Here is a 14,903-nt window from a genome sequence, read left to right as displayed (position 1 = left end):
GTAAACACGGAATTGTTTTTACCAATTACCAATTTACCAATTGTTTTAGTTAGGCATTTTGTTGATGTAGCCAAAATGCCTGGCATGAACAACTTATAAGAGAAAGATTTATTTTGGCACCTAATTTTATAAGGTCCATTCATTCTGAGATTGCTTTGCCCCATGAACTTGGGTGGACCTTCATAGTGTGTGGTATGTGGTGGAGTAGAGTTCTTCATGCAGAAAAAAGGTGGAGAGACAGGTGGGAGCTGTCAGGGGCAAGATATATGTCCTACTACATGTAGCTAGATATCACCTCCTAAAGTTTCCAGAATCCCACATGAGTACCATCACCTGGGTTCCAGGTTTCCAGCTTATGGGCCTTTTTGGGGGCATAGTTCATATGTGGACCATAATACTAAATAATTAGTTCTAAGCAATAATAAATGATCAGAAAATTAAAAGTTTTCAAAATAATAACCAGGAAAGATGTCTTAGCTGGAGTATTCATATATTATTACATTTACACATAATTACATTACAAGAAATGAGCTAGCATTTATTTTACCACAATGCTAGGCACCTCTGCAAGAGTGCGCTCTTCATTCTTCCCTGAAATTTGGAATTTGGTTCTAGATAATTCTATTTTTTGATACACTTCCAAAAACTTTAAAATAAAGCTGTTTTATAGTTTGACTTTTCTAAATCAAAACAAAAATTTTTATTATTGTAATTTAAATTGGTTTTACTGGTTTGTCTTTATTCTCTGTTGAAATCTTAGTTGTTAAGTCTACTTAAAATTTTGCTTTAAAGATTTTATCATATTTCTAATATTCTAATTCTTCTCCATCAAGTATTAATGAGTTTTATCTCAAGTAGTTTGTGTTCACTTGGATAGATGTTTGGGAGAAATAATTTAATATGCATTTTAATATGGTAACAAAAGGGCACTCACTTTTATGTACAGATTTAAGAAATCCCTAAGTCCTAAAATGTGTAAGATGTTGGTTTTAGCTGTTTGAAACATCCTTTGTTTCTAAAATTCTATTGTAGATGTAACCAACCATCTTTTTAAATAAGAAACACAGAACCAATGCAAAGAAGAAAGCCAAGAGCTCAGAGCTAAGAGCTAAAACCTTACCCTTCCTCCTGCGGTGGTCCTACCTCTCCAAACCAGAGCTACCTTGTGTTAAAGTCTTTATATAGAGTTCCTCTTCTGCTTTCTCATTGGTTGTAAACCCAACCACATGACCGCCTCGTCACGGCCTGTCTGTATAGACCTCCAGGTTTTCTATGATTGGTATTGAGATTAAAGGCATGTGTATCCAATACTGGCTGTAACCCTGAACACACAGAGACTTACCTAGCTCTGCCTACCAAGTGCTGGGATTACAAGCGTATGCCACAACTGCCCTGCTTTCCTATGGCTTGCTAATAGCTCTGACCCCCTGGCAACTTTATTTATTAACATACAAATAACATTTTAATACAAAGAAAATATCACCATATTCTATGAAGAAAAGTTTCACAATTTTAGATGCCAAAAGTAACCAGATTTTTACCGTGAACATAAGAACAGAACTACCATATGGTAAGATACCTTGCTCAGCTTTGGTCCTGCCTCAGCTTGGTATGCCAGACTTTGTTGACTCCCCATGGGAGGCCTTACCCTCTCTGAGGAGTGGATGAGGGGTGAGGTGGGAGGGAGGTGGAGGGGAGCAGGAGAAGGGGAGGGAGGGGGAACTGTGGATGGTATATAAAATGAAAAATAATTTCAAATAAATAAAAAATAAAAAATAAAAAATAGAACTACTGTGTAATTTATATACAATGCAATAAAATTTAGATGGCTATAGGATTTTGGATAAGTGCTATTTTTGTTATTTCAAAAGCATAACAGGATGTTTGACATTAGTCAAAGGATACATACTGTTGAAGAACATTAAACAGAAGTCAGAGTATGTATCATAACATTTTTATATCAGCTATTACAAACTCCATTAACCTCTGCCTTGTCAAACAGGTCAATCTTTCCTCTGGCATACATTGTTATCTGATCATGAGGTGAGCTTGTCTGTGGGCTGAGCTTTATAGGAGTTTGTAGAAAGAAGTTGAACATAAGGCTTGCCTTGAGTCGAGGCATCTTAGATGGGTGAAATTTTATTTAAGCACACAAATTGATAGAGCAAGTGATTCAGAAAATAATGTAAAAGAACAGCAGCACAGGACATCCTTCCTGCTGTCATTTCATGTCATAAAACCTTAATTCACCAACAGAAAAAAGTGAGTCCAGTTTTCTCTTCACTTGCATATAAGGTTTTCTTATGAACAGAAAAGAAGAAAACTCTAAAAAATTTTTAATGAGAGCTGAGAGGACTATACATAAAAGTTAAAATTCATATATATATATATATATATATATATATATATATATATATATATATATATAAAATGATGAGGTTGTATCCTGGGGCAAAGGAGATGCAATTAAAATGGGAAAACAATAAACTCCTTGCTCAATGGGTAGTTAGTAAAAAAGGCTATTTTTTCCAGGTTATTTTCCACCCTAATTTGCCAAGTGGGAAGCAATATGGTGCTTTTGGACATGGATTATAAATGGATAAATATCTATGCTGATATTTCCTCCAGAATTCAAGCCAACTTATTCAGAAGTAAGGTCATGTCAACACCTGGAGGAGACCCTCTTGAGCCAAGTTTAACTCTATGTTTAGAAACTAGCCATGCCCGCCTAGAGCTGTCCAGCTAGAGACAGATTGTGGGTGATCTTCTAGTCAAAGCCTGTATTAGTTGACAGATTTTCACTAAATATAGTTATCAGTAAAATTTCCCCAATCAATTTTTGGTGCTATCATTTATCCTGAGGTTGAGAGAAATATCTTCAATAAAGTACCACTGATGGAGCCCAGTTATCCATGATGATGGCAGTGACTCTAAGACCATAAAAGAATTTCCAGTGTTTGGAATAAAAATAAATGGGCATGAACATTATTTTCCATTCAGTCATTATTATCTTCTTTGGATTAAATGTTACAATTTCTCTTTAGATCTGTTTCTTTTCATGATTTTGCTCAAAAGTTGCCTTTTTTCCTCCCCAGTGGATTTGCTTCCCAGAACAAATAAGATTTCCACTAACCACTGCCGTCAGCCTGGCTGGTTCTTGAGCAGAGGTCTCAATGGCTCCTTATACATACTAATTTTCAAAAGGTAGCAAACTAGTTTCTGGATCAGAGAGAACTTGGAAACTAGAACAACACATCTTACATTTTGATTGATCTACATCTCATACACCTCTTCATCCAGCCTATTAATCCATTGCTTCTTTACAGAATAAACAATGAGAGGGAATGCCATGCCATTTTGGAAGAGGTTGTAGCTACATAAGAAAACTTAGTGAACAAGTTTTCAGCATACACTAAGGTCATTTGGACTATGTATTGGTGGTTTAAAACAAAACTTAGTGAACAAGTTTTCAGCATACACTAAGGTCATTTGGACTATGTATTGGTGGTTTAAAACTAAATACATTTGACTAGTCAAAAGAGAAAAATGAAAATGAGGCTAAAAAATAAGAGAGAACTTCTAGTGCAGATGAGCTCAACTGATTTTAATATAACTGTCCCCCTTTCTGCACCACAGTTAATGAAAAACTGGGCAGCCTCTGCTTCTGAAAGTTCCATTAGCTCCTGTGTTCTTTGAGCAGCCAATTACTTTATTGAAACAGTGATTGGAAAGTGTTTTAGTGTCTAAATAATTTTTCTAAGTTTATGCACAGTGCTGAGTCCTTGTTTAGGAAACCAGAGAAATCTTGTTTTAATTTTCTCATTCTTCCTCCCTCATTTGGTACTGAACTTAGAGCAGGCACATTCTTACTGAAGAATACACTGAACACTTGACTCAAACATTACAGACAATGCTTTTGTCTTCATAGTCTCCCATTCTACATGTGTCAGTGGCATTTTCTAAGGGCTGTCTGCAGAGGTCTGTTCTTAGTTAGAGCTTCTATTGCTGTGATGAAACCATGTAACCATAAACCAAAACATAAACCAAAAGCAAGTAGGGGAAGAAAGGGTTTATTTGGCTTACATATCCTTGTCATAGTTCATCACTCAAACAGAGAAGGTACCTGGAGGTAGGAGCTGGTGCAGAGGCCATGAAGAAGTGCTGTTTACTGGCTTACTCAACCTGCTTTCTTATGGAACTGAGGATCACCAGCCCAGTGTTGGCGCCATCCACAATGGGCTGGGCCCTCCCACATCAATCACTAACTAAGAAAATGCCCTACAGGCTGGATCTTACAGAGGCATTTTTCTCAATTAAGGTACCCTGCTTTTAGTTGACTCTAGCTTATGTCAATTGACATAAAACTAGCCAGGACAATTAATTGACTTTTGTCAAATTGATATACAAACATGTCACTGTTAAGCCACAAGTTTTCCTTTCTTGTTGGTCCCCAAAATCACATATGAATATCAACATTACAATACAAAGTCTGTTTTAAAAATCCAAAGTCTTTGTAAAATTCCAAAATCTCCTTAAAAGTTCAAAGTATCTTAACTGGGAAAATCAAAAATAAGTTAAATACTTTTTTTACTTCAAGAGGGAAGAACAAGGGCATAGTAGGAATCTGAACAAAATAAAACCAAACTCCCAAACTCTAAATGACTCAACATCTAATGTCTGGGATTCACTCATGATCCTCTGGGCTCCTCCGAAGGGTGTGGATCACCTGAGGGCTCCACCATTTGCAGCACACACAGCTTGTTTCTTAGGCTCAGGGCAGCTCCAATCCATGCATGCTGCTGTCTTTCGTGGTCATCCATGGCACTAGAATCTCCAAACTGCTGGGTACTCTTGCTGTAACTAGGCTGCGCTTTCACCAATATCCTCTTCTGGGCTCTCTTCATGGTGCCAACCCTCAATTTTCTCCACGACCCCTTCAATTCTGGGGCTTTGACTGCTACTGAGGCTCCACCTTCTCAATTGATTATCCTGGCCTCTCACAGTGCCAAGCCTTGGCTGCTTTTCATGACCTCTTCACGCCTTTAAAACTAGTACCACCTGGGTGGTTCTTACACTACCTAGTTTGGCCACCAGCTCAAGGTACAAATTTAGCTGCCTCTGGAACACGGCTTCTGTGTGCTCTCTCTGAGGAAACACTTCCCAAAAGATCTCATCTCAGCGATGATGGGCTCTTCTTAATGATTGCTAATTTCTCAGCTTCAACAGACCAGCATCAGTTGTCCCAGTAAAGCAAAGGTTTCACTTCGCTGGTGCTGGTCTCTTGTTGAAAATTGCTGACTGAGCAGCTCCAGCTGAGCAGACACCACAGATTCTTCACACAAATGGTCCTGTAGAGTCTTCACTTCCCCCTGAAGCTTTACAAGTCAGGTCTTCATTATCTATACTGCTCTCAACATTCTTACCTTCCAAACTCCTACAGAACATCCCACCGAGCTCTCAATATTCAATGGCTTTTCTAGCCCAAAGTTCCCAAGTCCTTTCATTATCCTCCTCAAAATATAGTCAAGTCTGTCACAGCAATACTCCACTCTCCTGGTACCAATTTCTGTTTTAGTTACGGCTTCTATTGCTGTGGTGAAACACCATGAACTAAAGCAAGTTTGGGAGGCAAGGGTTTACTTGGCTTATATTTCCACACCATAGTCTATCTTTGAAGGAAGTCGGGGTGGGAACTGAAATAGGTCCGAAGGGAAAAACTATGTAGGAGAAAGAGGCCTTTGTAGACTTGCACTTCAGTGTACTTGAGGATTGTTCCTTCCCATCATTGTCCATGTGATCTTGATGATAATAATTCAATACAAGAGCAGAAAGTGTGGACGCTTGTGCTCTAAGTCTTGACTGTGACAAACATGTGAAGCATACAATGTAAAGGGAAAATACGGTTTTCCTGCTTATGGTCTCAGATATTACAGTCTGTTGTGGCAGAGGGAGGGTGACAGAGCAGAGGAGCACACATCATGGTGGCCGGAAAGCAGAAACAGAGAAAGCCTGTAGTAGCTGGCTTTCTCAGCTTCACCTTCACCCGGGGCCCACAACCTGCAGAATGTGCCACCAACATTAGGGGCAGTTCTTCCCGGCAGCTGCTCTGTCTCTGGAAACCTTGACAGCCATTCCTCAATCTAATAAAATCTACAACCATGATTATTTATCACAAAAGGGCCTTATATGAATTGGGGCTTGAAATTTTAGAAGCCATTTAGTGTTTTAGTGTCTAAGTTTTTATATCTACAAAATGGAGATAATCAGACTTCAGAAAGTTGTTGAGTTAATAGAGAAAATTAATTTGTACTAAAGATGTCAAATTATGCCTGATCCATTGAAATCCTCAGGAAGTATTGGCTGTTCCATTTAATCTTTGCATTTGAAGAGATCGTAGCAATCTCTGGGGCTTACTTGCCCAGTGTGCAGCACACCCTAAATTAAGCACACATAATGCTACTTTCTCTCCTGAGCCCTGAATGTGCTCTTTCCTCTACGTGAATTCTTCTTCACCAGCTCTCATTCAAACTCAATTTTAAAAGGGATTCATTAAAGAAAGCTTTCCTGGCCATGCATTTTAAAATTACTATTGCCTATTATCTGTTGCTTTTCTTGTTTTCACTCCTCATAGCACCATTTATTGGAATTTAATTTATTTTATAGTTTACACATTTGTCTCTATTCTCCATATGTAGCTAAAGTTTTCCTGCCTGGCCCACAGTCAGGACAAATCTCTCTCACCTACCAGTCCCACAGCCGCTTAGACCCGACCAAGTAAACACAGAGACTTATATTGCTTACAAACTGTATGGCCATGGCAGGCTTCTTGCTAACTGTTCTTACAGCTTAAATTAGTCCATTTCCATAAATCTATACCTTGCCACGTAGCTTGTGGCTTACCGGCATCTTCACAGGCTGTTTGTCATCATGGCAGCTGGCAGTGTCTCTCTGACTCAGCCTTCCACTTCCTAGCTTTATTCTCCTCCTTGTTCCGCCTATACTTCCTGCCTAGCCAATGGCCAATCAGTGTTTTATTGACCAATCAGCAACACATTTGTCATACAGAACATCCCACAGCATCCATACATATTAAAAATAAATGAAATTAGAAAACAAGCTTGTTTTGTATGTGTATATATCTGTATATGCACATAGACATATAAAGAAATACTGATAAATAGTAATTATTAAAAATTGCAACATTATCAGAATTTTAAGAACAACAACAACTCTTACTACATTGGCTTTCTTGAAAAAAGTTGAAGAAATACATGTCTTCTGGAAATTCACAGAACAATATTTACCTGCTTTTCCTTAAATAGCCCTGTACAAGACTTAATATTTTATAGTCTTACTGATCATTTTTGACACACTCTATAGCTCTATTATACTTGAATTAGAATTTAACATAACTGAAGTTTATCTAAGACACTGTCTAAAACATGATCAACTGGCAGGTAGATTTCCCCTCCTTACTAAGGAATTTGAGCTTACTGGGTTCAACTTCTTCCTCAAGCATGCACATGTACCTCAGCTTCTTCATAGCTCTTATTCTTACCAGCTAGCTGCTTGCCCATAGCAAAGAGGAAAATGAAGAGAAAATTATTTGGTGTCCTATATTTATTTAAGATTCCCTAGCAGTAACTGAATACTCTCAAACATATGTATAAACTTGAAGTCAATTCAATATCACTGATGTTTATTGTGTAGGCACAGCACACTTAGATGTCAAGAATGCAAGTAAGTGACAGTTCATCTTTATCCTTTATAAGGAGAATCCAATAGGATAATTACATACATTTAAAAAGTAACTTAGCCATGTTACCCATATATATTCTGCTAATGAAACCACCATTTAAAAACCATGAAGATACAATGAGGTGTCATATAAATAAATAACCTTTATTACACAGGAACTTCATACATAGTGACTAACAAAACTTTTAAAATGGAAATAATTTGACTCAACATTTAAATCTGGCTCTTGAAAAATTCTTTCTCTGGCTGTACTTTGTGGTTTGGAGTAGAAGAAAGCATAGAAAAAAAGTACAGAAGTGGAAAAGTCTATGGTACATTTTGGAATCAGCAAGACACATGGTAAGATGAAGCTCATGTTCTGAGAAGGGCAGGGTCTGACCTGTTAAACTAGGCCTGTCCAAGTCATGTGAGACATTTCAAAGCAAGTAACACCAAAGACAATTCATCTTAGAAGCATTTACTAACCAAAAATAAATATGCTAAGACTATTTGGTAGTTCTTAAAATAGACAGTAGTAACTACATAAGTATTTTACTGATAATACCAATTCATACTAAACTATTCCAAGATCTTTATTTGCTTGGAATGCTGGTTCCTCACACTAACTATTGTTTAGACTCCTTACAAATTAATGTTGTTATGATAAGGAAACTGTATTTAATGTCAGGGCTCTTTTGGTTTGGATTTTTCATTGCCTGCAGAGAAAGGACTTGGAGTGGCCAAGTGCTCCCACACATTACAAGGACTAGAACTTGACCATGTGGTAAGAAATCTCTGATCAGAAGGCTGTTATGCCATTTGAAAGAGCATAAGTCAGTCAGACTTTGGCAGCAAGACCTACATTAGGCAGACATGTCATAGTCAAAGTGTGCTTGTTCACATATAGTGAGAGTTTTGAGTATTGTGTTCTCATTTGAATAAACTATAGAGACAAATATTTGAGAATTTGACGCACATTTATCAACACAGTAGACTTTTGAATTGTAAGAGCTATTAGGGAGTGATTACTTGGTAAAGAGAATTGTAAAAGACTATTTTCATGAGTTCAAAAGTGCTCTAATAGCATTTAGCATATAATACACTCCACATAGCTTATAATTTGAACAATTCTGACATAAGTATGTATCTTTAGGGTGATCACAGAAATCAAGACAAAGAACATACTTACCACTCCCAGGACTTCCTGGGCACTTTCATGGAGCCTCCCTTAGTCTCCACCTCCATTCCCAAGAGTCCCCTGGCACCATAAATTAATGTGTCTCTTACTAAACTGGAATATAAGTAGAATCATAACCTTAACTTTGGACATGGAAGGATGAACCTGAAAATAAGCTGAAAAAGACAGATCAAAATATTAATTATCAGAAGTTTATAAAATCAGAGATTCGTGGATAATCTTTATACACAATTTCCTTCAAGAGAAGATTTTATTATCAGTTTTATGAGCCTTCACAGTTAATCTTACAGGATCCCTAGTGAGTCCTTCTTCTACTTCCTCTAATAAGTCCTCACCTTCCATATCACTACCATTCATTAGATCACTTGACCTAACTGTTTCTGGAATAGCCATCACAGACACACCCAGTGCTGTACTGTTACAAACTCCTAGGCATCCCTCAATCCAATCAATGTACCAATCAAGATTAACTGTCACAAGTCTTCAGCAACTAGAGTAGTCTTTACTAAAAATACTGCCAACTTTCAACATAGATTACCCACCTCTGTTGCTTTCTCCCACTAGGGATTCAATTATGCATATTTCTAAAATTCCTATGACTGTCTGATGAGAGGAAGCCCATAAATATGTATTGCAGATAAACTAACTTATTTGAAAATATGTAATTGGATAAAGATTAATTTTCACAGACTTTGTGAATCGTGTTGGAAAACAGAAATGAAAGATCCAAGGATCTTTTTTTTTTTTTGGTATTTATTTCAATTTTTCTTTATTTGAGGTCTAGGCAGGAGGAAAAATAGACAGGAACACAAGGACTGTTGAATTGGGAAGTCTGGCATGCCCGAGGTCATTTGGAGTTTCGTCAGCATAAAGTACTCATGACTCTGAAGACACAGAACCAAAACATTCATAGCTGAGAGTCCATTATCAGGCACTAGAGTCCCAAACCTAAGACTCTTAAGGACTTTTGATTCCACTGGAAAAGCATGTGTGACTAAATTAATATTTATGAGTTCTGACAGAACAAAATGCTTATTTACCAGTTCATACTAGAGTCTCATCATTGTGGAAAGAATGGGCATACTTCACTTATGTTCCCTCTTCTCTTGTCCTATCTTAAAATTTCTGGATTAACAGTGGTACAAAATTACTCTTCATACAGAGACAAAGTGTAGTGAGTCTGTAGTGTGGCATGATAACTATCCTCTCTCCCTACCTCTCTCCCTACCTCTCTCCCTTTCCTTGTCTCTCTCTCTCTCTCCCCTCTTCCTGTTCCACCTCCTCTCTGCTCCCCTTCTCCTCCATCCTCGTTCTTTCCTCTCCCCCTCCTTCCTCCTATCTTTCTTCCTCTAGAATCTAGAGCCTATATCAACCTTTCCCCTCCTTCCTCCCTCTATCTTTCTCCCTCTATCTTTCTTTGATCTAAAGACTAGATCAACCTCATCTACTCTTCCTCCCCCTATCTTTCTTCCTCTCGAATCTAGAGCCTATATCAACCTCACCCACTCCATCCTACCTCACTTTTCCCTCTTTTTCTCCCTTTCCCCTTCTCCCTCTTTCACTCATCTTCCCTTTCTCCTTTCCCTTTTCTTTCTTTCCAGGCTGTTTTGATATCAGCTACTCTGTTCCACCCTCTGTTGTGATTGACAGAAGCCTCTGGAACATTGAGTTTAGGTAAAGTCTCTTTTAGGTTATTTCTGACAAGTATTTAACTCACAGTGTTGAAGGAATAACTAATCTTTACTATAACATGTGGTTCCTATAACAGTATTTGTTCTATCCTCAATATACACTTAATGAAAACTGAATAAATGGGTGACAAACAGTAGTTTTAGCCTATTCCGGTGAAAAGTTACCTTCAGGATGAAAATATGTCGCTTTGGTATGAGTGCCTCTACTGTCACTTCGAGTGCTGTGGTGAGTTGTGCTAGGGTCTGTATATGTACCACAAGCATTATTCTCTACTGCATTAGTATTGAGAAGTGAGACTTTGTTAGATATGATAATATTGACATGGACTGGCATCTTGAAAGGATTAGCATCTTATAAACAGGCTAAAGGGAACTAACAGACTCCTTTTCTCATTTTGCTCTTTGTTGATCTCGAAAGCTCCCTGTGGTCTCATAGCCCCCTGTTACCTTCATCTTGAATTTCTCAGGCTTCAGAACTGTGAGAAAAGAAATTCATATTACTCATAAATTACTCAATATCAGATATTTTGTGGTATCAACAAAAAATTCAGTATGAGAGGACACAAATTCAAGAGGTGTGGGAGGTGTTGGGATTGTACCTTCTACCTGGGAAGCTCATGAGAGGGACCAGGGATGCAGATACTGTGGTGCTATGAAGGATGGAGCCAAAGAGCCCAGGAGTGTAGCATGGCCCTCACGTCCCAGGAGAAGATCTGGAAGTAATATTCCCTCCATCAGTGGAATACAACATCAAGGAAGACATATAAAGATGAGAATGACATCTTAAAATATTTTTGTGACAGCTGGAAGCCACATCATAAACAGATTCTGGATGTTTAATGATTATTTAATGATTACAGTTCCAAAGGAGTTGGGGGGAAGCTATTAAAATTAAAGCAGTTATACTACCTAATAATACTTAAGAGTCATTGAATACTTCCTTTGTTTGTGACATAGGTAAGGGTTCTAAAATATATTACATATAAACAAAGTCGTATTTCTATGCTTGTTTTAATCTCAGTTAAACCAAGGCAGAGAGATATTGAGTGACTAACTTGCTTAAGGTCAAAGAGCTGGAAGGTATGGGGACAATATGTCATTCTCCAAAAGAATACAAAATGTAGTTTTAGCTATACATTTAAAGTTGTTGGAAACATCATAAGTATATGTGTACTCCTATGCACTTTGCAGCAATGTTCACAAAAGCTGAGACACAGAATCAATACAGGAACCCATTAGCAGGAGACTGAGTAAAGAAAATGTGTCATGTGTATACACAGAAGAATATTCCTCATTCTTAAAAAGGGGAAATGCTATAATTAGGCACAATGCAAGTGACTATGGAGAACAATATGCTAGTTGAAATAAGCCAGGCACATGAAAACCAATTCCCCATGATCTCACATATGTGGAATACAGAATAGATGAACTTAGAGGAATGGGTAATAAAATGATGGTTAGAAGAACTAAAGGTAGAGATTGGGAAGGAGGAACTGAGGACTCCTTGATCAAGGGTATAAAAACAAGGAGATAGGGAGGATTTGAGAGGAGCTGGAGGAGGAGAAAACATGATCAACATATATTGTATGAAAAAAATTTAATGATAAAATAAAATAATTAAAAAGCCTCTGATAGATGGGAGGAATAGACTCCTAGGTGTTTTATATAACATAGTAATTAAAGTCAACAATAATGGATATTTCAAATGAATATTATAACTTTTAAAAGACTTCATAAACTACAATAGGTAAGATGATATATGCATTTATTGCTAGATTTAATCTATATATCTATCTTTGTATTATACATGTGTCAACCAAAGCATCACATTGAGCTCCATATACTTGTGGATTTTTCAATAAAAGATAATCAGTAATAAAAATTTTATAGATGAAAAATAAAAATGAATAGACTCTGCAAATCATGACTAAAATAAAGATGAAGGGAAGGTTTGACCATACGCACCATAGTCAAATAATTTAAAAACTATACAGAGCACACACACAACAACTTCTAAATTGAAGACTAAAGATTCCAAAGGGGAGAGAGGGAAGAACAGGGGAGATCATATGTGCCAATTGAAATGAGCTTTTACTAAATCATTTGGAAGAACAAGTAAAATGAAATGAAATATATTAAAAACTAATTACAGAAAATGCAGAACTGCATAAATGACAGATGGTAACCTACTTCCCCCCCCCAAATTTCAATCCTGCTGTACCAGATCCCATGAATAAATGCCAAACTATAAAAATTAGGAATAGGCAAAACTAGTGGATGTTGTGCAAATATCCAGATCATTTTTTTCAAATGTTTTGGGTTTGGCAAAACCTTGCAAAACATTTTTCCAAGCCATTTTTCCCTTAATTTTTAAATCCTCATCTATTTCAGGGGAAACATAATACGTATGTTTCTGATTCATCTACACTTAACTCATCAAAACTTCATTTGGTAAGAGTTATCTTATGGCCAAAGCCCTCTTCCACTGTGAAGTAGTCATGGGTCACTGAGTTCCAATGGCATTGGAAGGGCAGGCTCCGGATCTCCTCTAACATTCAGCAGTGCCAGTTTTAACTTGCAAAGGCCAAACAACTACTGGTCAATCGGCAGGGGCTCCACTTCGGAGGAAAGTACAAATGAGTCATGGCCTTGTTTGAACCTATGACCTGTGCTGTCTCTTGATAGTTATGTGAGGATAAAGAGAAAGGAAGTAGAGAAAAAGATACATTTTATATGAAATATTTGTGCTCATGTATATTAAAATACAGCCAGCTATAAGCTATCTAAAGTGTGCAAAGTCAAACCCTTGGGAAAAAACTAGCAATTTACTTTATTTTCCTAAATTTGCCCAACACACACAGGATATGTATTCGCTCTATACTTAGAGATTTAACCCAGTGTCAGGTGCTAAGAATTCAGAATTCAGTGTATTCTGATTAAATCAGAGAGTTGTGTAAGAAAGACAGTGAACACATTTTTTTTTAAAAAAAGTTCAAAATGGGTATCAGGTGTCTATTTTTTGACCTATTAGAACATTATTCTCATTAAAAATCTGTTCCCGTGGATGGAAAAATGCAGACGGAAGGGGTAAGAGATTGGGAAAAGCTTAACCCAAATGAAGGATGTATGAAAAAGCTATATAGAAACCTATGATCTTGAAACCACAGTAAAAAATTATAATCAAGGGAGATAGTAGTTCACAGGTGACATGAAAGAACAGGGGTGAAAACTATAGGTCGAAGGTGTAAGTGAGTATGGGGGCAGGCTGATAAAGGAGAGCAGAGGGAAGAGGATAGGTAACTCAAAACTGAAACTGTATGAGGAAGTCTTAGAGAAGACTACTAGTTTGTAAGCTAATTAAAAAATTATATACAAATGAACTTGAGCAGAAGTACCCTTCATAGGTGGACAATGTTGCTTTCAAAGTATGGATTACTTAACGAAAACCCCAGGACCAGGTATTATATACCTCTCTACCAGTTACTTGTCAGGAAAGCCCAAAGGCTATTGACATTTCTTATACTTGTCCACTGTAACTAGATGGTGAGAACCTACTGCTGAAAACAGTCTGAGTGCAGGCCACAGAGAAACCAGCGTCATCTGAGCAGGACACTCTCCCTCTGCTGACTTGCTCACATAGTGCCAGAAGGTACTTTGTAAAGCAAAATAATAGGTTTCATAAGTAGGGATTTAGGATGTTTGCCATTTCAAACTGTAGCATTTTGTATGTGCATGTAAGCACAGATAATACATAGCACTCACTGTGTGGTCTACAGTGGTCTTCTCAGTAGTGTTGCATCTATGCTGTAGAGTGGTGTGTATATTCTTCTGGAAATTCTGGCTCCTCCATTTCCTCTGGCCACTCCTCTGTGACCTCTCTTGGTTGGCCACTCCCTCTGACTGCTTTCTATATGTTGTGTTTTCCATTTTTCCTGCCCTATTACTTCATTTCTCTTTCCAGATGATCTTAACTATTCCTTCAAATCATTGAATAATTGCTATTTTTAACCTATAGTTTCCCTTCCTTCTCATCATGTAGATTAAAATCCCAACTACCAAATTTTATCCCCAGGTTTTCTTAAAACACATATCTATTTAATTTTTTCTGATGTTTTGTATGTTCCTTTCCCTAAAGTCTGCCTGCCTCCCTCCCTCCCTCGTTCCTTCCTCCGTTCCTCACTCCCTTCTTTCGTCATTCTTCCCTTCTTCCTTTCTTCCCATCTTCTTTCTTTGCTTGTCTCCATTTTTCACTGTCTCTCGCATCTATAAATCAAAAA

The sequence above is a fragment of the Peromyscus eremicus genome, chromosome 2 (assembly GCF_949786415.1).
Source record: "Peromyscus eremicus chromosome 2, PerEre_H2_v1, whole genome shotgun sequence".
Classification (NCBI taxonomy): Eukaryota; Metazoa; Chordata; class Mammalia; order Rodentia; family Cricetidae; genus Peromyscus; species Peromyscus eremicus.
Note: the sequence above shows the minus strand (reverse complement) of the source record.